This window comes from Bison bison, unplaced genomic scaffold (genome assembly GCF_000754665.1).
Source record: "Bison bison bison isolate TAMUID 2011002044 unplaced genomic scaffold, Bison_UMD1.0 scf7180017864535, whole genome shotgun sequence".
Classification (NCBI taxonomy): domain Eukaryota; kingdom Metazoa; phylum Chordata; class Mammalia; order Artiodactyla; family Bovidae; genus Bison; species Bison bison.
In genome coordinates this window covers 522161-548323 of record NW_011495084.1, presented here as the reverse complement: position 1 = coordinate 548323, position 26163 = coordinate 522161, and the positions used below count along the sequence as shown (strand labels likewise).

The following is a 26163-nucleotide window of genomic DNA, read 5'->3' as shown; positions in this document are numbered from 1 at the left end:
TTCTGGTGGCCAGCACTGGAAGCTGGTGAGAACAGGATGAAGGGAGTGAAGGCTATTGTTTGCAGGAAGAGGGAGCAGGAAGAAGAGGTCTGCGAGGTGGAGACATGGTCAAAGATGGAGGCAAGGAAGACGGTGAGGTGCATCTACTCTGACTGTCTTGCGTGACCCATCACTGCAATGGAAACCTCTGTGCCGGCCACGTGCAAGAGAGGCGAGGGAGCACAGAAAATCGGGTCCGCTCCTGATTTCAGGAGCAGTCATCAAAGGAGCCTCAGATGAAGCTGACCTGTCCAGATAAATCGCTTATGTGAATTCTGGTTGTATATCTCACCATCCACTGGGCTTGGAAATAACTCACAGATGAATTCAGCTTTTTTGCTCCTGAGGCTGTAGCGTAGATTCTTAAAGGATCTGGTGAGACGCATGGCCAGAATATCTGCAGAGGCTAATGCTATGAGGGTATAGAGTATGTTTTGGGGCCAAGCGTAGCCATAATATGGACTTCCCTGGTGGCTCAGCAATAAAGAATCTGCCTGCAATGAAGGAGCCACAGGAGACGTGGGTTCGATCCCTGGGTCAGGAAGATCTCCTGGAGAGGGGAATGGCTTACTCACTCCAGTATTCTTGCCTGGAGAATCCCATGGACAGAAGAGCCTGGTGGGCTACAGTCCACCAGGTTGTCAAAGAGTCAGATATGACTGAGGCAACTTAGCTCGTTTGCATGTAGCATAGTATAAATTTGATTCTTGCTCAGAAGTGACCACTTAACAGTACTATTTCTAGGGTTTCATTTTTTAAGGAGAGTAGAATGAATTTTATGAAGATCAACCATTATAATTTAGCCTGCCATTCATGGGAATTTCATAGGCAGTGTAAGGCCTCCAACCAGACAGAGGGCTATGAGACTGCTTCTGTATTTGATAAATTAGCTTTATTGGGACCCATAGTTTTGCTTTTACCCTGTAAGATCTGTACTCAGAGGTGAAGTCCCTTTGCAGTGTTGTTATCTTGCTTATCCTTGGAGGTCTGGCTTAGTTCCAATTTTAAGAGTAAAATGGATTCTGAGGCTCATTTATAAAATACGACTCAGCTTCATATATTTAAAGAAAACATACGGATTAAACAACATTTTCAGCCACACTGGTTGGAAAATTTCTCAGGTGGCGTCGTTCCTGTAATCAAGAAACTTCTACAATTGTTATTCCCAAATGGCAACCTTTCTGGTGGGCTTACTAAAAACAAAATGCTGAGCCCCACTCACAGATGCAGTAGATACTGGGTGGGGTCTGAGGATTTGCCTCTCTAACAACTTCTAGCTGTTGTTGATGCTGCTGGGCCTGGGACCACAGTTTGAGACTCACACATGTTTTTTATCAGCCTCTTCCCACCTCTTTATTTCTTCATCTCTGGATCATAACCATAGTCATTTGGGCCTGTTATGGGCTGAATTAGGTTCCCCCAGTTCATATTGTTGAGGACTTAACCCCTAGTAGTACCCCAGAATGTGACTGTATTTGGTGATGGGGTCTTTAAATAGGGAACTAAGATTAAAACAAGGGTGGGCCTCATCCAATCGAAGGCCATCATAGAGAAACGCTGACCTGTGCTGAGCGCCTGCGTTGTGTTCAGTTCACGTCTGACTCTTCGCAAGCCCACGGACTATAGTCTGCCAGGTTCCTTTGTCCGTGGTCTTTCTCAAGCAAGAATACTGGAGGGGGTTGCCGTTTCCTCCTGCAGGGGATCTTCTTAGGCCCGGAGACTGACCCCGTGTCTCCTGTGTCTCTTGCACTGGCAGGCGGGTTCTTTATCACTGAGCCCCCTGGGCGGCTCTGGCCTTTCCCAAGGATGAGGGAATTCTGCCCGCAGACAGCCTGCGGATTTTTGAGCTGCAGCATCAACTCTGCCCTGGTTCTCCAGCGTCCTGCCTACCCTGACAACCTTGAAAATTTCCTGTGAGTCAGTTACTTAAATTTTCTTTCTCTTTACACACACGTATCCATCCTACTGGTTCTGTTCTTCTGGAGCAGAGGTCTGCGACCCTTGGTACCAGCCTGTTAGGAACCAGGCCACACAGCAGGAGGTAAGCAGCAGGCAAGCAAGTAGGCGAGCAAGCTAAGCTCTCCATCACTCACATTACTGCCTGAACCATCCCCTCCCCTCCCACCCACCGTCCTTAGAAAAATTGCCTTCCACGAAACTGGTCCCTGGTGCCAAAAAGGTTGGGGACCGCTGCTCTGGAGTACCTTCATACAAGGTTTCACTCGCATTCAAGTTCTGGTTGAAGACTGAGGGTGAATCTTTTCGTAGGAGTATTTTTCGGGATACATAAAGCACTAGGAAAATGGAGCTTGCTGGCTTTCCCTGTGTCTACCTATCCCCTATCGCTTTTTATGATCGTCTGTTCGGATATGTTGAAGATTTATGATGTATGGGGATTGCTGTGTGCTCAAGAAGAGAACCTAACGGACCCTCCGTCATGGGGACCATACTTTGCGTTGCTTTTTTAATAGTCTTTTTTGTGGTCAGTGTTATAAAAAAACTCTCCCCCAAGTCTGACTGCTGCTTGGGACTGTGGTTTAACTGCAAGGGCTAATTCAGGCCCTTAATATGCAGGGGAGTCACGTGGAATTTCCTTGGAGTATTCAGAATGCTTTACAAATGTGTCAGCATGAGTGGCTATGGTATCTTATTACCTTCATTTTGACTTTTCCCTAAGTCCTGCCTCACACACTGAGGATTTAATGAGCTTTCACAGAGATGTCTACATCAAAACAGCCCTCGCGGAGCCATAAGCTTTACTGAGCTTGCGTGTCTCATCTTCTATTGTGGTTTTTTTTCCCTGCCTCCGGCACCCATGTGATTGAACTTAGGGGGCTATTTAAGTTTGCAGCACAGAGGAGACACCTGTGAAAATCTGCCTTTTGAGGCTGCCCATCCTAGAGGGGTGTTTCTTGGGCTGCCTTGTTTTCAAGTTTGCCTCGTGAACAGAAATTAGAGCTTTCAGAATGGCTCAAACTTGAAACCCAGGCTTTATCTCCCAAAGCTGGAAACCCTGAGCTTGAGCTGAGGCTGGAAGGAAAGCTCACAACGTGTTGAGATGGCGGCACCTACTGGTCAAGTGTGGTACGGCAGCTTGCGGGAGGCGCGGTCTTGAGGCTGCCCAGGAGCTGGTCCCTGCGGGGGCTGTGTGTAGCGGTTGTGGACGCTTTCCATGGGAGGAATGCTTACTCTCTGAGCTCGCGAGGGCTCGAACGACCCAAGCTGGAGGGTCAGTCAGTGTCAGAGGGTTCTCTGAAGGGCTTGGTGCTTCTGATAGTGCCACAGCACTCGTCTGCAAACAGTGCTGTGAGTATGTACTAGTCCACCTTTTTCTTTCTTCCTAAAAAGCTTGCGACTTCATTATTATTTTTATTTTTTTACGATGTAATTATTTTTAATGTCTAGCTTCCATGAGGTAATCTCTTCCTGAGGAGCAAAATACAATTGAAGAGTAAAATGCTTCTCACAGGACTCTCCTAGACGGCAAAGGCACTTGCAAAAGACAGGCATTCTGGGGTGGAAGGATGGGCCACCCTGGGTTTTTCCCCCCACAGGCTTTATCATCAGGAGATTTATATTACTAGCTTCATGAATGTCAAGTGAAACTGTTACAGGAATATTATAGCAATTCTTGATATGTGGTCTATATGGAAACTGATAATTGAGTGCTAGTTAACAGAGTTCTTGCAAGCTAACTACCAGTGTTACATTTGCTTATGTTTGACTTCTTAAAGCATTTTGATACAGTATAATAACAATATAAAGCAGATGAGCCAAGCGGCATTAGAACCATCTTCTAGACGTGGTAACAGACACAAGAAACTGAAGAGGTTTACTGAAGGTCACGTTGTTAAGGCTGGCACCCAGGTGACATGTCCCTAACTGCTACCGTGGTGCTTCTCAGACGTGCTGGGGTGATGGCATGCATCCCTAGATTATTATGATGTCGTCTAAAGGGGTGGATGAACATATAAGGAAGTCCTACTTTTGGCTTAGAGGCTCTTCTGGGTTCGCGAATGGGCTTCACAAAAACCAAATACACTGGGGTGTTCTACAGCTGCACGGCAGTGACGCGGACAACAGTGAGTTAGGAAAGGTGGATAAGTGGCACCTGCCTTTCCACACTGTGCCTTTGGTCTCAAACCTGGTCTCGAGCATTAGATGGTCACCTGTCAGATGGCCTGGTTACCTGCAGATAAGCTGTACCGAGGTGATGAAAATGGCCTCGAAGTTCCAGAGCCCTGATTTCTGGCCCTGACCTTCCTGCAAGCACCTATCCTCTGTGTGTTTCTTTGCTTTGTGAAAAATTGAAAACCCTGCCTCCCATCTTCACTCTTGTACTTTTTGCCCGGCACACTCTGTGCAAAGTACAGTTGGTAAGGGGATTAATGTAATGATGTGGAATGGCCCAGAAGTTCTAGAAGGAAGGAAAGGAAACTTGTTTTGCAGGCAGCAGGAGAGAGTCTCCTGTGTGCTGGGCATCATGCTTGCTTCTGGATATGTAGCATTTCATTTAGATCATCAATGATAGCCAGGAGGTGTAGCTGTTTGTTGCGATGGGGAAGTCATGGCTCAGCTGGGTTCTTTGCCTCAGGTCCCCAGGCCTGCTTCTCTCTCCGATGTCACACTGTGTCTGGAAACCTTAAGGAGGATCAGGCCTAGGGGAAGGAGGTTAGAGTGGGGACTCTGAAGACGATGGAAGGTCTTACTAGTGTATTTGAAGTGAGGCTCAAGAATAGGAGGGAAGGTGGGGGACTAGGTATGTTCCACTCATCTTGGCTTTAGAGAGGAGGGTACTCGAACTCTTTGCTTTCATTTGAGTCATTGTGGTTTGTCCGGCTGTACGTAAATGTGGCGAAAGGTAAAGCTTCTCTTAAGACCTTGTTCTTTTGGATATAATAATTAGCTTAAAATGTATTCCTCAAGAAAAGCAGAGGGAGGGCAAACATCCTTTATTTCATTGGTTCTCATTACTGTCAACACCAGCATCTGCTGGGAGACTTGTGTGAAATGCAAATTCTTGAGCTCCACTCCAGAGCGCTGTGGTTGCGTGTTGGGACCAGCAATCTGTATTTTAACCAGATCGCCAGATGATTCTGAATTAACACCCAAGTTTGAGAACCACTTCTCTACTCTGTAATATCTACTACCTGAGGATTTTAGTCTTTCCTTATCTATACGTGAAAAGGTGCCTTTAAAAACAAATCATCAGCAATCATCAAATGTGCTTGCTAAGACTTAATTTATTTCTCTCCTGGTATGTAATGGAAGATAAGTGCAATACTAGGAACTGTCTGGTTATTAGAAATAAAGCCAGTGAAGGTTTTTCTCTTCCTGGCAATATAGTTGAACACTTTAATTCTAGAGAAAATACACCTTCTAAATATAACGTTACATCTGAATTTTTACTTTATTTTTTATCTTATTTTCTTTGAAATTATCTCCTGAAGACAATAATTGAATTTTTAAAAAGCCAAAAATTATTCAGATAACCCCAGATCACTTGTTTCAATGTCCTATGACAAAATTCACTTAAAAGATAACAATATCAAAAATACTTCTAAAAAGATTAAAGAAAGGGTCAATATTTCTTCTATTTCTGTCCTATCCTAATCCCCTAAGACAAGAAATATCTTTGAAATTATAAGATTCTGGGTTTGCAAGATTTCAAAGGAGACCAATCTTGGTGGTACTGGACTGTGTGCTGATGTTGCCAGCACTGAGTAGGTAGGCAGAAACACAGCCTACCATGGCTTAATCTACATGATGAGCGGGATGGTGGTTTGTAGTAAAGGTCTGGAGAGAGACCAGCTAAAAGGGCTGTGACAGAAATATGAAGGGAATCACTGTGAAACATAAAAAATTGCCTTTCTGACTCTTCCAATATCAAGTTATCCCTTCTATTCAAACTCCACTGTTTATAAAACATGCCCATCCTGTATACTTATACCTTTTTTTTTTGGAAATATTAATTTAGATAAGTTCTCCCAGAAAACTTTTCTCGTCCATAAATCCTATTTGTGTTTTGATAAATTTGTTATTGATGAAACTTTACACATGCTGATTTATAACATACATTAACATTGATGCAATCATGTTTTAAAATCTGTTTTATTCTTGGCTTCTGGAGTAGAGGGATCACATTTCATTAGATGTTTTGTTCAGTGGATATGTACTGTCCCCTATCACATTGCACCATAAATAAGGCATTAAGACATATGTGCTTTTGATCCCTGTCACAAGGAAAATTGTTAAGTTGGCTGGCAATACAAAGCCAGGATGAGTTAAGAGGCAAGTTAAGAATTGAACACAGTAACACAAATGGATTTTTTTAAGACAGTACTTGCTGAAAAGCCACATCTATTATTGAATACAAGATAATGATTGCTGTGAACTTGGAGCATAGTTCTTAGTATTCTATCCACCTAAAGTGTGAAATTCCTTCAGTAACGTTTGAACAGATTTCCCCTGCTAGTTCAGAGGAGCTCAGCCTCTGTTGTAGCAAGGGCCCTGCTATCCCCCGGTTCTCCTGTTCTGCGGGTCAGACTGACCTTGCATAGTGATTGCTTTCTGAGGCATAATAAATGACAAATGGAATACAATTGATAGTAACAGGGAAAATACTTTGTATTTAGAAATCAATTAGGTCAACTTTCAACTTTAAACAGCAACTCAGCATCTAATGTTTGCAGTATTAAGGTAACTTGACCTCATCCAGTTATAAGGTTAAAAATTCACCATGATTTTCCGAGACCCCCAAACTTGAGAGATTTCAATTCTACATCGTCATATAGAATTTACAGTTGCTAATGGAAAATACTGTGTAGGTTTTTCCTATATTGGAAACTGTTGGGATTATAACATCACATAGATGTATAAAAAGATCCTGATATAACATATAAACCATCCTGATATATTTCTCTACGAATCATATCCCCCACCCTACCTCATGTTGAAGATTTAAGACAATGGTGTATTTGATCTAAAATAATGATGAAGAAAACCATTACTTGAGATGTTTGGAGGACCAACTGGAACCTCCCTAGTACCAGGCCGTCGTCTTCTTACTGCAGGGAGGAAGGAAGGACACCGCCTTTCTGCAGACCCTTTCCTCAGTAGCAAGCAGAGCAATGTTCAACATTGCAGGTCTCCCCACTGTCCTCTTTTCCTCGAGCACCCTTTTGTGGCCAGCTCCCCAGTGCCACGGGATGCAAGCAAACACTGTCCCAAAGTTTCATAGCTCCTGCAAGAACTGGCTCCTGCCTGCCTCTCAGACTTAATTCCCTTCGTGCTCTCAGGGGGGTGCCAAGGTCCAGTCACACCAGCCTTCCAGATAGTCCTCAAATATACAGCATTCCTTCCCATCTCAGGAACTTGGCACTTTCCTTGTTGCTTGGAAAACTTTCTTCCAGAGTTTCAAACATCTCTGTTCGCCAGAGCGGTCAGCCCTCTGCAGTCACCTTCTAAATTATTCTGTAGGCTGTTTCCTTAGCATTTAATGGTATCACAAATTATCTTACTTTTCTTTGGTTTCGTTTAATTATCTCTATTTCGTTTATTATCTCTCCCTACTAGAATGTAAGTCCTTGTGGGTGAATGATCATGTTAACTTGTCTAATCCCTGTATCTCTATGATAGTGCCTGCCACTAAATAAATGCTTAGTAAGTATTTGACACAGACTGTCTGAAAAATACTAGTTTTTGATCAAGCCACACAAAGTATTTGAGCTACAATTTTCTCCATTCAATCTGTGATTATATCTCTTAGCCTGGATATATATGAATTCATAAAACTTCTATTCTTTGAGCTCTATCTCATTCTCAATCAGAAAAAGAATTTAATTTCATTTTGTATAAGATTAGTATCAACTGGGGAAATTAAAGTCATTGCTTCCCGTGACCTTTAGCCAGTGAGACTGGGCATCTACATTTTAAAAATCTAAGGTGGCTATGTACGTAAAGGATTGAGAAAGACTAGAATAATAGCTTAATATTTAGATATTTAATCTTTACTTTAAAATGCTATAAAATGATCAAATATATCCTCCTATCATGTATTTAAGTAAAAAAACAAAAACAAAAAAAAACAGCAAGTACCAATTTAGGGCAGAAATCACATCAACCAACCTTCCTCTAGTAGGGTAACCTAGCCATCATTACAGAGATTCTTTACTGTTACCTGGAAATCTTTAGATCCTATGAAGTGTTAGACATAATAAATACCTCACTTTCTAAAGTATTAAAAGATTTGGTATAGAAATGATTATAAATTATATTCCTAGATATAGTAACCAATTTAGTGTACGAAGTATTGAGTATTTTGCAGCCATAATATAACAAAGATTATCAATGGTTGACTGGGTAGACTATAAAAGTCTCCTTGAATTTAGGACTAAGGATTAATTTAGGAAAACCTGGATACTTGCTTTCTTTACTAAGTGTGGCATAGTAACAAAAATCAAGTTTACCAAAAGTTATTTTATTTTTGATATGATATGCATCAACGTAAATTGTTTTCCTCCCCATTGGTATGTTTCCTGTATCTTTTCTCCTTTCATTATATTGAGTAAAGTGTATACTATACATAGGAGAAGAAATTTCTTTCACTTCATGAATTAAAGATTACTTTTGAAGTCTATAATAAATGTGAAGCTCTCTGCTTCACTAATTAAACAACTAACCCATTCAGGGGAACTTTTGTAGTATAGACATGATTGATTGATGTCTTTTCTATAACTAGTCTTCTCTACATCTTTTTCCTGTCTACTCAGTTTGACAACTGTGTTTAATGCCTATTTTGTATTAGGTCTTTTAAAATAATCTTGGCATTAAGAAATGCTATAAAAAACTGATGCTGCTGCTGCTAAGTCGCTTCAGTCGTGTCCGACTCTGTGCGACCCCATAGATGGCAGCCCACCAGGCTCCCCCATCCCTGGGATTCTCCAGGTGAGAACACTGGAGTGGGTTGCCATTTCCTTCTCCAATGCAGGAAAGTGAAAAGTGAAAGTGAAGTTGCTCAGTCGTGAAGTTGTCCGACTCTTAGCAACCCATGGACGGCAGCCTACCAGGCTCCACGGGATTACCAAGCAAGAGTACTGGAGTGGGGTGCCATTGCTGTCTCCTATAAAAAAACTGAGTGGTGTGTAAATAGTTTTTAAACATTAGAGTTATCATGAAATTAATCTATTGAATCTTAATTCTACTGATAATTATGGAGGTAATTTAATGTAGACAGGCTAATCCATTTAATAACTAAATACACTCAACAGCAAAACAGCTCTATTGTGTAGATACGTCATTGGTAAGATGAAATTTATGGTCCAGGTGTTTTAGCATTTGAATAAGAGGAAAAATATATCATCTGTTTTAAAATGATGCAGTAGAAATCTGTTTTGATTAAGTCTAGTTAGGTATTACAGTTTATTGATGTGGGCTGAAACAAGTTTTCTTTGGCATATGCCAAACAGATCGATTCCTATCCCAATAGTCAAGCATCTTTAAATGTAATAATTGTGAAAAATATTAACTCTGATAGGAGATGTTAGAATAAAGGGTGAGTTATATGTCATTAATTTCTGATAGGTATTGATCTTGAGTTTAAATGGGTTCATATTTGGATACTGAATCATGCTGCAGACTCTTCTATTATATACAATTCATGTTAATACCTAGCTATAGACCCCTGGCATTTACTAGGTCCTTATCACCCAGCCATCTGGGCTATGTCAACAGTTCATGTATCTGTCTGATTTTAAATAATACATGTGACCAGATGTAGTGCATGAGTGTGAACTGCAGATAATATTGCTTCTCCGGTCAGCCCCTGCTAGAGCTTTCAGTTTAGTCAGAGAGAGGGGACACATTGGCATGGCGGTTGTTTCTGCCCCTCACGCTCCCAGACGCAGACACGTTACCTGACAACATAGAGATGGCACGGTGTGGCCGAGGGTCAGTGTCGGCGAGGGCTTCCCTGGTGGCTCAGCTGGTGAGGCGTCTGCCTGCAGTGCAGGAGACCTGGGTTCCATCCATGGGTTCGGAAGATCCCCTGGAGAAGGGAACGGCTACCCACTCCAGTACTTTGGCCTGGAGAATTCCCGTATCAGAGAGGGATGGGGGTGGGGAAGGATGGAAACTGACAGATGTCTAAAGAAGTGCTTTCAGGATTGTCTCTCCAGACAGGGTCAAACTAGATATCCTCAGATTTCTTTAACTGGAGAGACCAATCTTGACTAAACTGACTCATTTATTTTATGTACATCAGATAAACATATATGTACATACATATTTTATGTACATCATTTAACCAACTTACATAGGTTTGCCTCTCTTGATATTCTTTCTCTACTCTTTTTCTTCTTTATACTTCAAATACTTCAAGTACATTGTATGTTACAAGTAGGGTCATGTGGGGAGTAAAGAATTACCCTCCATCTTCCGGTCTTCATTTGCTGTAAGTTGTGAATATATTCTCACTTATGTATTAACAGTCAGCATTATTTGCTGTGTTCTTAAAATCTTTGTGCAGCTGATAGCTTTACTATAAATTATGGGCTGTATATCATTATTCTATATCATCATTTTCCTATTGCATGTAGTTTTCCCACAATGGCGAAAAGCGATGTGGTTTTTATAGATATGTGAGAAAGACAAAGGGATGTTTTAGAAAATGGTTTGTAACTATTTGTTTTTCAAATTGTTGTCCACAAGTGCATCCCCATGGAAACTTGCCTATTTTGGGTATTTCAAACGTACATTTTTAAAAAGATTGAGAATGTGGCAGCCATGGAGATAGTCTCATGAAACAATATCTAAACTGTTCCTTTTATGGAGAAACAAACATGATTAATAGCATATTGTTATGTCTCGTATCTGCTGATCCCCGCTCATTCTCCAAAGAGCATTATTTCTGCGGTGACACATGCTGATCATGTGGTGTGGATGTGGCACATTTGGAGAAGAATTTACAGTGTATACAAATTGCAGAGCTTTCAACAGTGGATTGATATTTGCCACATAGCTTACAAAATTGCTGTAGTGATGGCCTCGTTTTTATTCATGACATGTAGCATTTGGCCCATTGTCTCCCAAACCTGGCAGGAAGTTTTGAGCTTCTTGGTATTTTAAGATTCCTTGACTTCTTATCACAACAAATCAGCCACCCCAGATAAAAATAAATCCATCTATTTCTTTCCCTCATTTTCCTGACTGGTGTAATCATCTGTAATTCTTACTGTCTACTCAAAACTGTTGGGGGATCAGCTAAAGATTCTATTTTCAGTGGTTATAAAAGATAATATCTTTTCTTTGCTCTTGGCAACATCTTTTCCACATTTAGAAAACAATGAAAATGGGCCATGTTAGCTCTTGGCCATCATCCTAATACATGCTTTGGAGTTAATGACCTATGGACTGTCTCATTCTTTATTAAACTAGAGTTTTGCATTCTTAGGGGGCTTTCCAAAATTTCTGAGCACTGACTCCAGTGTCCTCCGATGTACACATTTCAGAACTGGGAAGGAATTTTCTTTTCAATTTATTTTTTTATTGAAGGATAATTGCTTTATAGAATTTTGCTGTTTTCTGTCCAACCTCAACATGAATCAGCCATCGGTATACATACATCCCCTCCTGAAAACTTCTTTTACTGTTTGTTTTCAAAAAACACTTTTGTCCTTTGTTTTGTGTTATATATTGTGAAGTTGGTGTTTCTTAGAGGGTGATTCTTCAAGACTTTGCATCAGAATAACCAGGAGTTGTTATATGCAGATACCTGAGTCTCTGTCCCAGAGATGCAGAGTCAGAATCACTGGGCACCCGCATTTTTAACCACTATCCCTGGAGATTCTATAATAACACACCCTCCTGATAGAATACAACTGTTTAACCTCTGTGCCTAGGGGCTGTAACTGATCTTGAAAGTAACGACTATCACCTTGCTCCAGGTGACATAATTTGCACTGGACGGCTTGAGTGAAGCCCATGAAAGACTGAATTCAACTTAAAGAGTTTGGCAATCAAGCTAAATATCCTTGGAAACTTCCAGAGTTAACATTTAGAATTGTGTCCCATGATACGTGCTGGAAGTGAGACTTGAAACTCTTCAACCATGAAGGTGAGGTGGCAGCATTGTGTGGTGAGATGGCACAGGAAACCTGAATATAAACACGAAGCTGGGGTGCAGGTGGAATGACGATCACAGAGCCAGATGAGCGTGGCTTCCAGCTCTGTCTCCATAATAGTGAACAGTTACTTAAGTTCTTAAAGTTTTAGCTTCCTCATCTGCAAAATGATGAGAGTGCTTATTTTCCCACAGGAATGCTGTGAGGATTAAACCAGCTATTCTCTGTGCTACAGAGAATAGTGTAGCACAGTGTCTGACTCTTATCAAGCATTTAGCAAATGGCAGTATTTTACATTATTTAAGTGTGCTAAAAATGTTCTTCATTTCCATGGGCTGTCTAATTTAATGTAGGACTTACTAGATCTATCAGAGGACACATTGCTGGGAAAAGTATAAATACCTTGTACTAGAATTTTTATAGTGGGGTATCATCAGTTCAGCATCTTTATACAGGACTATGGTTGACTATTGTGTTGTTGAAAGATGTGTTGCTATAACATATTCTGTAATTTATTGAAAATATGGCTTGAGCCAGGACTGATATTTCCATACCTTAATTTCTTGCCAGGGTGTGAAATGTGAATGAGAATAACCTATTTACACAATTCTGTTGCAAGTAGACAGTCATGGAGAATAATGGGACAAATGGGATAATTTGACTTATTAAATATTTTTTATAAACATGGTATAACTAGATTTCAGGTAGCATGAATACACATCCCTAATAGCATTCAAAAATGAGTTCCTTAGGCGTTTGTTAAACAGCAAGACTTAGGTATGTCACAGGCTTAGCAGATGGAGACAGAAATCGTGTATATAAAATCATGAGTATCATGTCCTTTGTATAATTTTTATGATTTGTGCTAGAAACTGGGATTTGAAGTATCTGTTTAAGTTTTCTGTGAATAGAAAGAATATAAAAACCCTTTTTAGAAATTTCTACCACTATATGGTTTCAAGCATACAATCCTTCCCCTGAAATCAGTAGTTTTTTTTTTTTTTTTTGAAGGAAGACAGTGATGTGTATATGTTGGAGGGAAAAAAGACATAAGTAAAGTGTTGAAAGATGTTGACTAAGGAACTGGAAAATGTTCCAGGTACACTGCAGGTACTTTCAGGCCCAGCTCCATGTACTGCCCACCTCCCCCGCAGCTACATGCAAACATGTGTGAGTATTTACACAACATAGTAGGAGAAAAAGTGTGTACTGGATGTAGAGGATCTTTGGTTTTAATGTAACAAAATGACATTAACTATTAATGAGAACTTAATGGTGAGATGTTGAAGATTTTGGATTAAATACATCACCTAAAAATGCTCTTATTATAAACAACTTCTTAAGAAAAGGGTTAAAATATATCCCCTTAATAGTATGTATTAGTCAAACCATTCTAATTCTAGCAGTTATTTGTATATTAAGTATGAACAACCTGGATCTATACATAATTAGGTATTACAGATATTATAGAAATTTCCAAGGCCATCTAATAGGCATTTTAGCCTCTCTCCTAGCAACTATTATGTGGGCATTTCTTAAGACTCTATTGACATTATAAACAACTTTAAAAATAAATCTTAATTGACATCCCCAATAGAATGCACATAGAATATTTTGTGCATCATTCTTAATAAAATGCACATATAAAAAATGGAATAATACAGAATTGATTGAAGCTAGTTAGAATTATCCTCCAAATGTCTGCTCAGCTGACATAGTTGATATTTGAAATTATTTCTCTTGTTTTTACTTTTTACAGTAATTTCATTTGATAGGTGAGCTTTCTAAACCTTATTTAATTAAAGAAGTAATAAAACCATTGATTTTAAAAATATAAGAAAGCTTAGATGTCAGTTAAATTTTTTTCATTTGAGAAATTGATGCCTGGATAAGTTACATGACTTGCCCATAGCTATGGTTTGAAATCATTGTATAATCATGACTAGAACTCACTGTGGTGTTTCTCCATTGAACGCTGGTAGAAAAAAGAGGCAGATGTTAACTTTAGAATTACCACTAATTTCCAACCCCTTCTCTGGGCCACTGCTGTCTCTGAAAATTACTACCTCTTCAAGCAAAAGGGTATAATATGCAAAAATATTCCTTTTATGAAGGATATTAGCTAAAATATAAGAGGGTACAGATAGCAGAAGTGCTGACAGTGGAGATAACCTGCCTTTATCTCAGTTGCAGATATCTGCCGTGATTGTCATGTGTACTAACACGTATGTCTAACCATCACACAGTCACTTCCTTCATCCCCTGCAGGCAGACATCTTTATGTCAACTGCATTCAGAATGATTTTATAAAATGCTGCAATAGGTTATTCTTCCAACAGCCTGTTTTTAACGTGTGTGGTTAATGTTGAGAGAGAAGTCAAAAAGGATGAGAAGGTAGAATTATAGAGACATTGACCGTGAACAGACAGTGGGAGAAGAGAGGGAGGAAGGGGTGGGGAGCTGGACGCAGGCGCGAGGCTACTCTGCATGGCACCCGCAGAGCCAGGGCTCTGGAGACTCTGGACACAGACGCCTGGGAACTGCTACCCTCAGGAAAGGGTGCTGAGAATTTTTGTAAAACATTATTAGGTTTCAGAGACTAAGGCAGCAATAGTTATTTAAAGACTCAAACACTAGGGAATTTCAGGAATGCAGAGTAGTTATTAATGTTTTCAATAGGAGTATAATAGGCAGGAAAACAGTCCATGCAACAGAAAACAAAAAGGAGAAAAAAAACTCCCAAAGACATATTTGGGGTGGAAATGTGGCTGTTTCTGAAGAAATCTTACTGTGAACTTTTTTTGGTTGAAAATTCATTGTTTTTAAATAAAAAAAATATATTATATATTTCTCTATAGATATATTTGGTTTGTCAAGAATCAAATACTTCTCTAAAGAGGGATGTGGCTCCTTTCTTTGGGAGTGGTTTAGAGCAATGTGGTTACCGGTGGTTACCAGCAGGGTGATGGACTAGAAACCCTTATGGGTTGACTCAAGGCCCAGGATGTAACAGTGCTGATGAAAGTAGCAGTCCTGACAGCACAAACTACATCAGAGACCGCGGCAGTGACGTTTGCCTGACTGTCTTAATCTTGGACTGGCCTGAGTTTCAGTAGCAAATTTTGTTTTCCTTTTGACTGCAGGGTTTTTCTAACTTGTTCATGTAATGATAGGCCACTCTATCCACGCACTGAAAAGAGCTGGAAAAATATGGTCTCTGAAGAGGCACGAATCGTGTGCGCTCCCACCTAAGACACCAGTGCACAGTCTGTTCTTGGCTTTCTTTCATTGAGTATGCCCATACATAACACATTTTTTCTGAAATAAAAAAAACAGGTAATCAAATTAATACCCACGGGTGATCGATGCTCCCCTCGAATTGGTAACCTCAGCCTAATACATCAATTTATTCTAAAATACATAATTGTAGTCTGCATATGTAATCTAGCTTACAATTTTGCCATGACACCATTTGAACTCTAAATCTTGGCATTCTGCCACCAGTAATTTTGGTATCGTGACTTTAATTTTCATTGTGAGTGACTTTTTGGAGGGGTGCACATAAAGATTCAAGCTATGTTTTCAAGGCTAATCAGACTTGGAAAATCAATGAATTATACATAAATCTTGATTGAGCACCCACACATAGACAACAAAAAGTACACAAAAAGTCCTGGGAATCCACTTCCAATAACTGATTTACATAGAACTGATTTTTGTCTTAGAGATTTGACGAAAAAGATTTTTGGACAGCTGCTTGTTCCACACGGAATCGCGGTTACCCACCCCGCCCCGTGGTCATTATACATTGCTTGGTAGGTATAACTCTTAGCAGAAAAGAGGAAACACTCAAACAACAATTCAAAGACGTCAGTATTAAACACCTATGTATAAACAGATTAGGAACACGATGTCTGTGTAACTCAGGAGAAGTCAATTAAACCTGTCATATAATAAGCGATGATGTCTTCTCACATCTGCCCACAAAACTGAATCATCTTTCATTTTTGTTTGCTGACAATGCTTCTACTCCAAGCTTGAAATGATGAGACTATGCATTAAAATCACCATGGCTCTAAGTGTATGGTGTTCCAGAGCTCCCGGGATAGGGTAAAAAATGTTTGTCAAAACAACTCTGCAACTTAGCGCCACAGCATCTTCGTCCGTAACCCATGTGCTTAGGCAGTGTAAAGCCACTTAAGAATTTTTGCTGAACTCACATTTTACATGTCAGTGCCAAGCTGAATAATTTTTATACTTATACGAGATACAGGCCAGTCTGGCTACAGGGTCCCTGTAGATTGACAAAGTCTGCTTATTTTAATACGAATCTGTTCAGTTAGACTTGTTTTTGATATCCCAGCATTAGAGAATTAGAGACATGGAAGAGGCTGTCTAAAGATTTTTGGCATACAAATCGAATCCTATAAAATTTGGTTTCAATTTTGTATATAAAATATGTTATCAAAATGTTTACACAAAAGCTTATGTATGAGCAATTGCAATAAACATATGTTTAAGAGGTGGTTACTTAAATCTGGGTATTTTCAAAGCCTGGGGACTTTCAGTTGCTGTGTTAATAGTGTTAATTCAGCATTCAGCAAAAGATACAAACATGATACATATGGAGAGTTTGCTTCAACTTCTAAAACTCAATTCCCTTTATTTATGAAAAATCTTCCGTATTAAAATGACCATCTCTCAGCTTACTCTCAATGTTAAGTTTTCCAGAGGAGGGCAAATCCTCTAGTTGTATGACTATGACACAGAATTAAATAGAATTCTTTAATATAATTCGATTAAATTCTAGTTTCCATAGGGAATTCCCAAATAATAGGTATAATCCATAAGAGGTTATATTCTTAGGAACGTTGATCATAATTGAATAGTGTTCTGGAGAGGAATTCCTCTTGTTAGCTTATCAAAATAACAAAGATAAAGAAGGATTTGCATCTTTTGGAAAGGCACACATGCTTTTCCATGTTGAGGAACTGAGAAATGCAATAGTTTATTTTCACGTGTCTGAGTAATCTAAGGATTCACTCTTTTATAAGATAGAAGACATTTGTTTTGTTGCAACAACAAAAGCCTAATTTTAAAATTCTGATCATTTGATGGTGTGTTTTGTCTAACTGTAAATTCTGTGAGGGATGACAGCAAATGTTCATAAAGATTAGAGAAGCACAAAGAGGTTTTTTCCGTTTGTTTTAGGAAAAACTTTCTGAATTGAAAAAATGGATATCTTGAATAGCCATCTGTACCACACGGACGTATTTTGTTCTCGTGCCATATTGAACAGGGAGGGAGGAAATGGAAATCTGTGTGTTTTTTTTGTTGTTGTTTTTTTTTTTTTCCGTAAAGCAAGTTAGGACCTCTATTATGTTAGGAATAAATATTGCAAGAGCTCTGTTTAGGTGTGGATAAATTTCCCTTAGAGCATTCATATTAGACACAGAACCAGATGATCGATAGTACCAAACAGCACACAGTCTACTGGGGAGAAAATCATATTTTATAAGCAGTTCAGATGAGCTTGCATTTCTACAATACCTGAATTTCTTTAGAAATTCCAAGAAGGGACTGCACTCTGACATTTATACTTCATCACAACCCAAGAATCGCTACTCTGTGTTTGGAGTAGAAATCATTTGCCATACTGTTGAACCATTTTTTTCCCCTTTGAATCCTTATAATCCCTTGTAACAGGGCTAAAAAGTGTTAGAACCATATCATCTTAAGATAAATCATTTCCAGAAGGGCAGAACACATGTACATATTCAACTTTTTGATAAAGCTTCATGTTTCTTTTATTTCTTTTACTTCCTTTTCTTCTCTGAAGTCTCTAATTTTCTTTTTTTCCCCTTCTATAGATTCTTTACTATCTATGAGTAAACAGCAAGGAGAATTACCCCCGCCTCTCCTTTTCCAGGTAAAATAAGGGTGTTGGGAAAGAGTTTCTCAAGAGGATGTGGGTTTACGTACTTGTGAAAATAAATTTCCTGAAGTCAGAGTTCCTTCTGAACATTATCCAGAACTGTGTAAGACCTTAAATCCAAATTCTTAGGGGGAAAAGAATCTCTTGGGGAATGTAAGTGTAGTAAAGTGTCTGGCTGTCTCCTTTAGGAAGAAACTTACAGAGCAAGACAGGCAAAGACATCCCTTTCAGAAAACGCCTCCCACAGGGAGAACAGTCTCTGACTGTTTAGTCCCTTCCCTGAAGTAACAGACTATATGCCTGAGAATCTCTGTGTCTTTTCCATAGGAAGCTTTTCTCTAACCAGGAGTGGGTACCTTGACAACTTGAATGAAAAGCGCGTTGACTAAAATGATCTTAATAAGCATGCCTCATGACCTTCCTCCCCTGTGGTCTCATCAGTGGTCAATAAACTGGACTCATGATCCTCAATTCTTGCAGAAAAACCCATCTGTCAGAGAAGTAATTACCCAGCTAGAGGTATGCCCCTCTGAGGTGAAGCCCAGGAATCATTATAATACTCTGTAATTAGTGCTTATTATTTGATCCTTTCACGTCAGTGGTAGCAGCAAGAAAGTGCCCCTCCGCTGGACGTTCCTATCATAACAAGGCACAGAGAATATTCATGTAAAAGCTTTGCATTGTCTTCATCTTCCTTGCCATGGCAACTTAGAATCAGCTTGCTTCCAAGCAATTTGTAGCTCAACTTGCTCCCTTGACCGCAGACAGCAGACCTGCATTTCATCCAGGAGTATTGAAATCTTTAGCCTGACAACAGGTATCGGTATTATCCTGACAAAGACCTGTATGCTAAGCTCCTCATTTTTCTCTACAGGGACCAGTAGTACTTTCAGGGCTTGTTCTTGGCAGATGTTACTCTAACAGAAATTCAGAAATCAAATCCCGATTCGAAGCCCCTGCCATGCTGCGTGCTGAGATGGGGAGTGAGCACATGCTGCTGCGTCTCAGTCGGCCCTGTTACCTGGACTTTGGCTTTTGTTGCGCGGTGCTTTGTAACCACACTGGTCTTCTGTCTTCTTCAAGGGGCTCTGATAAGGAATATCTGATTATAAGAATTTGAGACAGTCTCAACTGCGGGCTTTTACAAAGTTGAAATATGCAGTTTTACCTTTGAAGGAAGGATAGGTTACTTTGGGGAGAGCAAAAGAAAAGCACCTGTAATCCTTCAGAGGAAAACCAACGCTGTTGTGTTTTAAAGTAGAAATCAGGGAATTCAGAATAACGGTATTATAGCTTAATACAGGCCATTGATCTTCCATTTTCCAAGAAATGAAAGCTATTAAATCCTGAGAAAGTATGGTGCGGTAGCTAAGGGCATAGGCTTTAGATGACTTAGGTCTCTAAGCCATAGTTATCTCAACTGCAAAATGTTGATAATGATAGTATATATTTCCTAGAACTGCCATTGGAGTCATGGGGTAAAGACTGTCGAGTGTTGAGCACGCAGTAAGCGCAGACTTCTAGTCCTGCCACCTATTTCAGTCAGACTGCATGGTGTCACACGCTGGTGCCAATCCTCGTAGGGGTAGCATTCTGGGACGCACATGCACTGCTCTATCTTAGAAATCCTACATATGGGGGTTGCTCAAGCAGGTCCGGGACACTTGGGCTTTCGAATCTGGGTGCCAGGAGATAATAGGGTTGAGGGGGAAACATCTGGCAAAGTTCCACTTGGGGGAACTGTAAGGGAGGCTGCTTCTAGTTCTGCTAAACAAGCCCTCTTCACTTTTAGGAAAGCACTTGTTAGACGTCGGGTGCAGAGAGAGGAGTGACAGGTATTTACTGATTGAATAAAGGAGCCACGTGAATAAACATGTTTGAGGAACACATTTCAAATCGTATCCATCCAAAGAGTGTCTCTAAACTCCCAGCTCTGTCTGTCTTTCAGAGTATGCTAATTATTTCCTGCTGTTAATATCTGCTCAAAAGCTCCAAATGACAGGTGCTGTTACATCCTCAATTTTGGGGGGAGTTGAAGGAGTGTTATAAGAAATGCCAGGATTAGAGTTAAAATCTTACTTTAGAAGATTCCATCTGCTATGAAAATTAAAGTAAAATAGGCCAACTTGAAGTTTCCCAAAGAGGTGATATTGATTCCAGAAAGGGGTTTTAGATTCATCCATCAGGAAGCACGACCCAAGTAGAGTTAGAAGGTGGGGTCTGCGTGACTGGTTCAGTCATTTCCCTCTCTGCTGTGAACCTGGTGAGGTGTGTGACTTCCTCACGCCGTCTTGTCAATGGGGTAAATAAGACCTGTCTCGGGTCTCTCGTGATAAGATGCCAGACTGCATGTAAACTGTTAGGCACCGCCGGTGGAAGACCTTTAATAATGGCTATTTTAAAAATTGTTATATTTCCTTTGTGTACTTTTAGTATTCTCTTAGTAAACATGCTTTTCAAAGATAGAGTTGTACTAGATGATTCTGTACACAGATATATCTATGATTAATATATTAAGAAGCAAAAGACACAGCAGAGAGATTTATTTGAAATCACAGCTTTTCAAGGTGTTTGATATTGAGTTTGGAAATAAGGATTTCAACCATCCCAAAAGCTTGGGCTAACTAGGACTTTCCATAAAACATCAGGAGGCTTTACGTGGCTTTACTGTATTATTATGTAGTTTAGACTGCTCTTTGAGATTTTAAGATAATTATCCACTCCCTTTAGTATTTTCAGAGTCCTCTAAGGACTCCTTAGAATGGTACACAGTTCGCACCTCCCAGTAACCTTCAAAAGAGCCAATTTTCCTTATTCTTTGAAAATGTACATGTCATTATCCAGAATATTTTCAACTGAGTTTTTAAAAAATGGCAGGGTTTCATTTTGTGGCAGTCTTGCTAACCTAATTAAGTAATCAAGTGATTTGTTATTTCAAGCACCATCCCATTGTCTTGCCTGCATTTTGATTAATTTTCTAAAAGATTTCTCTGCTGATATGCTTATTGGGTTTGAGGACCATTTATGAAACCATAATCTCAGAACTGAAAATGAGGATGTAACTTATCAGAAACATGACAAGGACACTAGAATTAAATTCATTTCTTTTCTCAGGAGGAAATTACCATGGAAGGATGTGGAAGGTAATTCCTTCTATATCCAGATCTTCAACTCCCACCCCCATTTTGAAAATAAACATTTTGACCCAAGCCCAATTTTTAAACATGCCCTCCTTTTTGTTTTGACTTCAGAGCCACTATCATGACTTCCACAGATTTCCTAGTCTCTTTATGCAAGTAATTGATGTAAGAGCTTTCCCAATGTGGGCTGTTAAGTTCATCTAATGACCATTTTTAGTCATGATATTTGGTGCTTCCCCAAGTGGGGTCCTTAGCTTGGATGTGTGTGTGGGCATTCTAGCATATTCCTTGAGTTAATCACTGCTGATCTAAATTCCAATCTTTATACTTTTGTTCTTGGCATGAGTTCATGATTTAATGCTAGCTTTTCATCAAAAGCATGTGCCCAACTGTGGGTCATGTTTTCTTTTTTATAGCCAATGGGATTAATAAATTGTGCTTTTGACCTTCACAAGTGGTTCTTAGATTGGAATGGTGTGACAATCACTGCCAAATCAGAACCTAGACTTGCTTTCAGTGCCTCATAAGCTTTATTAAACTAACATCTCATCAATTCTTTTAAAAACAGTTTCTTTACAAATACATTTCTGTAAATTTACTTAATAGACTATATAGCCCTTCCTCTTTAGTAGTAAGAACCAAAAAGATTGCTTCCAATGGACTCTTTCTCTTGGAGCATTAAGAGTTGCTATTTGTGTCACAGATTATAAAACAGTAGAAGTTTCTTGAAGCTAGGTCATTCTTGAGATATTTTTGAAGGTTGCTGGATCTGTCCTGGAGACAGGTATGGGCCAGTAAACTAGGCTTGGATTGGAAGGATTTCATAAAGGAATTAAGCCTTGAACACATTCCAGTTAGTGAGGAAAAGATTTATAGGGGAAATGAAATCTGAGTTTGATCATCTGAGAGACAGGTATTGATATCTTCAGTATGGTGTGTGGCATAAGAAGTAATGTAAATCTAGGATGAGGATTACATGTGAGGATGAGAGTAAATTCCATGGCTAACGACCTGTGTTTTCTATAGTTTTTAGTGGCTTTCAGAGTGAGATGATACGAAGAACGAGAAAGATACTCTAGCCAATAACTTTGAAATGTTCTTGATGGGATAAACACCTAGGAGTAACTGGTCATGGTTGAGATGAAGAAAAGGCAGATTTAAAAGTTAAATGGAATAGCAAGTTATAACTTTGGTTAAAGACGTACTGGATCTCTCCATTTGTTCTAATTGGTATCATAAATTAAACATGTTCCAGAGGAAGCCCATGCTGTCCACCCTCCCTGAACCTGACCTGTGCAGATTTCCCCACCCCAGAGCTCAGCAGCTCCATTCTTCATTTCTCAGGCCAAAATCCATGCCCTCATCTCTAGCTCCTCACTCTTCCATTGACACAAATCCTGTTGGCACTTCTTTCAAAATATATTCAGACTCTGACCACTTAAACAGTCCCATTTTCATTTTTCTCCTAAAAACTGATTATCTAATACACTTTGTAGTTTACTCATTTATCTTGTTTAGTGTTTCTCTCCCTCTCTAGAATATCAGCCTCATGAAAGAGAGTTGATTCTTATTCACTGCTCTATCCTTAGTCTCCAGAACTGCCTAGGATATAGTGCGCATGCCCAGTCCCTTCAGTCGTGTCTACCTCTCTGTGATCCTGTGGACCATAGCCTGCCGGGCTCCTCTGTCCATGGGATTCTCCAGGCAAGGATACTGGAGTGGGTTGCTGTGCCCTTCTCCAGGGGATCTACCCAACTCAGGGATCGAACCTGCGTCTCTTACGTCTACCTGTATTGGCAGGAGTGTTCTTTACCACTAGGGCCACATGGGAAGCCCAAGGACATAGTAGGCATGCTTTATTTTTATGATCAACGAACAGATAAAACTGTTATGGAAGAAGGGACAGCACATACTAGATTTAATTGATTCAACAGCAATTTTTGTGTACTTACTCTGTGCCTACTTGAATATTCAAGTATTTAAATCTTGTGTATATAGTATACATTTCACCAAAATGCTAAGTTAGCCTTAGGATTTGGGATAAAATCTATACTATATATCATAGAATACATATACATAATATACTTAGATTTATAGAATATATATTTATGGCAATGAATTTTATATCTATCTATCTATCTATCTATCTATCTATCTCCCCACTTATTTGGGTTGACAAGTTAGTAACTGAAAATTTATAAAATCTCAGGGATCTCATCACATTTGAACAGAATCTTCTTGGAAAGAACTCATTTTTAGAAATAGAATTAAATTGTCTTCTCACATACACTCTTTTCTGTTTAGTTTTAGTCAAGACTGGAGTGATGACGAAATAGGTGTTAGAATGTAATTATAAGCTCTCCTGAGAGAATGACAGCAGTTTTCTAAATAACAGATTAGTTTGTTGTATAAATTGTATAGCATTTTATCATCCTGGATATTCTCAATTTGTTAATCTTAAAGGACTGTAGAACTAAAAGGAGAGAGGGAACTAAGTTGTTTATATTATAAAATAATAACTATGGGCCAATGTGGATTTTCAAAATTAATGCCATCATATAAAAAAATCTTTTATTTTTGAATAAAATATCACAAAGACAAATTTTAACATATAATTATATACACTGTGTACCAATTCCAAATACATGTAATAGTATTTTAAAGTGACACTGAGATATCAATGTGATCGTACCTCAAGGTTGAGTCTATCAGAAACAGTCTTATTTGGTTCTTCTTCCTACTAAGGAGGATGGACTATGTAGTCGTTAAGTTAGTTCACAGAAATGTATTTAGAGAGAAAATAATTATTTTTAAAGAATTCATTGAAAGGTTAGTTTAATAAAGTTTATGAAGCACTAAAAGCAATCAAATCAAGGTTGACTGATTCATTTTGTATGATAAAGAATAAAATTTGTGGAGTGAACATTTTATGGCATGCTTTTGAATTTTTGAAATGTATTTTCCAATATATTATTTGCAATTGGTTGCAGAAGTATATGACTTTGAACAGTAAATACATTTTGTTTAATCTAATAGTGGCATTTGCTATTGAAAAAAATGCTGTCGTATGTAAAGGAGGTTAGATTTCAAGACGCAGTCATGATTTCTTGGAAAATAGAAGGATGACGGAAACAGGATCAAGCTTTTTAAAATCTATGTGGCTTAAATAGTTCTATGATTTTTTTTTTGTACTTTATCCTATCCCTAGAAGTTGTCAGTAAATAAGTGTTAGTTGCTCAGTTGTGTCTGACTCTGCCATGTCATAGACTGTAGCCCACCAGGCTCCTCTGACCATGAAATCCTCCAGGTGAGAATATTGGAATGGGTTGCCATTTCCTAGACTGTTTTCTAGTTAGGCCATTATTACCTATACACATAATAAAAAAAAATAAAGTGGTGAAGAATTCAGCTCTTCAGAAAGTAAAAATATCAAACATGTTCTATGAATATCTCTAAAAGGATAGATTTAACAGTGCATGGCACAGAGTTGGTGCTCAGTAGACATGTAGTGAATAAATGAACTTGAATAATAAAAACAGTTTGTGTAAAAAAACCAACATGCATTTTATTGCTTTATGGTTTGCCCTGGAACAGGAGTCCTAGAAATCTTGTGATTAGATAAATCATATATAATATAACATATGTGTTATAGTATCAGGTAGTGAAATATAAAGGATTTTTGGCAGTTTAACAGGAAGTCTGCATCATTTGGATCATTCATTAAATGGGCCATTTGTCACCTTATTTCTGAGTTTAAGTTAAGAAGTTAGCTTTATGCATTGTGCTTTTGGGAAGATACTGCTTCATTTCAAGTTTAGTGCAATATAAGCTAGAAAATTGCCTATTTAGATTACAAAAAAATTCTTGAAGGAAATGCATCTCAGTAGAAGAAGTGGGGGGATTCATGTACCAAAATGTAATCAGAACTCTTTCAGAAAAACAAACTTGTTCTGGATAAGATAGTTGTTCAGTTCAGTTCAGGCGCTCAGCTCAGTTCAGAGTTGTGTCCAACTCTTTGCGACCCCATGGACTGCAGAATGCCGGGCTTCCCTGTCCTTCACTATCTCCCAGAGTTTGCTCACACTCATTTCCATTGAGTCAGTGATGCCATCCAACCATCTCATCCTCTGCTGTCCCCTTCCCCCCTCGCCTTCAATCTTTCCAACAGCATCAGGGTCTTTTCAAATGAGTCAGCTCTTCATATCAGGTGGCCAAGTATTAGAGTTTCAGCTTCAACATCAGTCCTTCCAATGAATATTCAGGACTGATTTCCTTTAGGATGAACTGGTTGGTTCTCCTTGCAGTCCAAGGGCCTCTCAAGAGTCTTCAGCATCATAGTTCAAAAGCATCGATTCTTCGGCACTCAGCTTTCTTTATAGTCCAACTCTCACATCCATACATGACTACTGGAAAAACCATAGCCTTGACTAGATGGACCTTTGTTGGCAAAGCAATGTCTCTGCTTTTTAATATGCTGTCTGCTGCTGCTGCTGCTGCTAAGTCGCTTCAGTCGTGTCTGACTCTGTGCGACTCCAGAGACAGCAGCGCACCAGGTTGGCCATAACTTTTCTTCCAAGGAGTAAGCATCTTTTAATTTCATGGTTGCAGTCACCATCCGCAGTAATTTTGGAGCCCAAGAAAATAAAGTCTGTCACTGTTTCCACTATTTCCCCATCTATTTGCATGACGTGATGGGACCGGATGCCATGATCTTAGTTTTCTGAATGTTGAGTTTTAAGCCAACTTTTTCACTCTCCTCTTTCACTTTCATCAGGAGGCCTTTAGTTCCTCTTCACTTTCTGCCATAAGGGTGGTGTCATCTGCATATCTGAGGTTATTGATATTTCTCCCAGCAATTTTGATTTCAGCTTGTGCTTCCTCCAGCCCAGCGTTTCTCATGATGTACTCTGCATAGAAGTTAAATAAGCAG

At 39.3% G+C, this 26163-nt stretch overlaps 1 protein-coding gene across 1 annotated transcript in view; it reads right to left on the bottom strand.

The window, feature by feature from the left end:
• The window catches only part of SYT1 (synaptotagmin I), a 229162-nt gene that overhangs the window by 50254 nt on the left and 152745 nt on the right, over positions 1–26163 (bottom strand). The gene's annotated exons all lie outside the window — the stretch shown is intronic.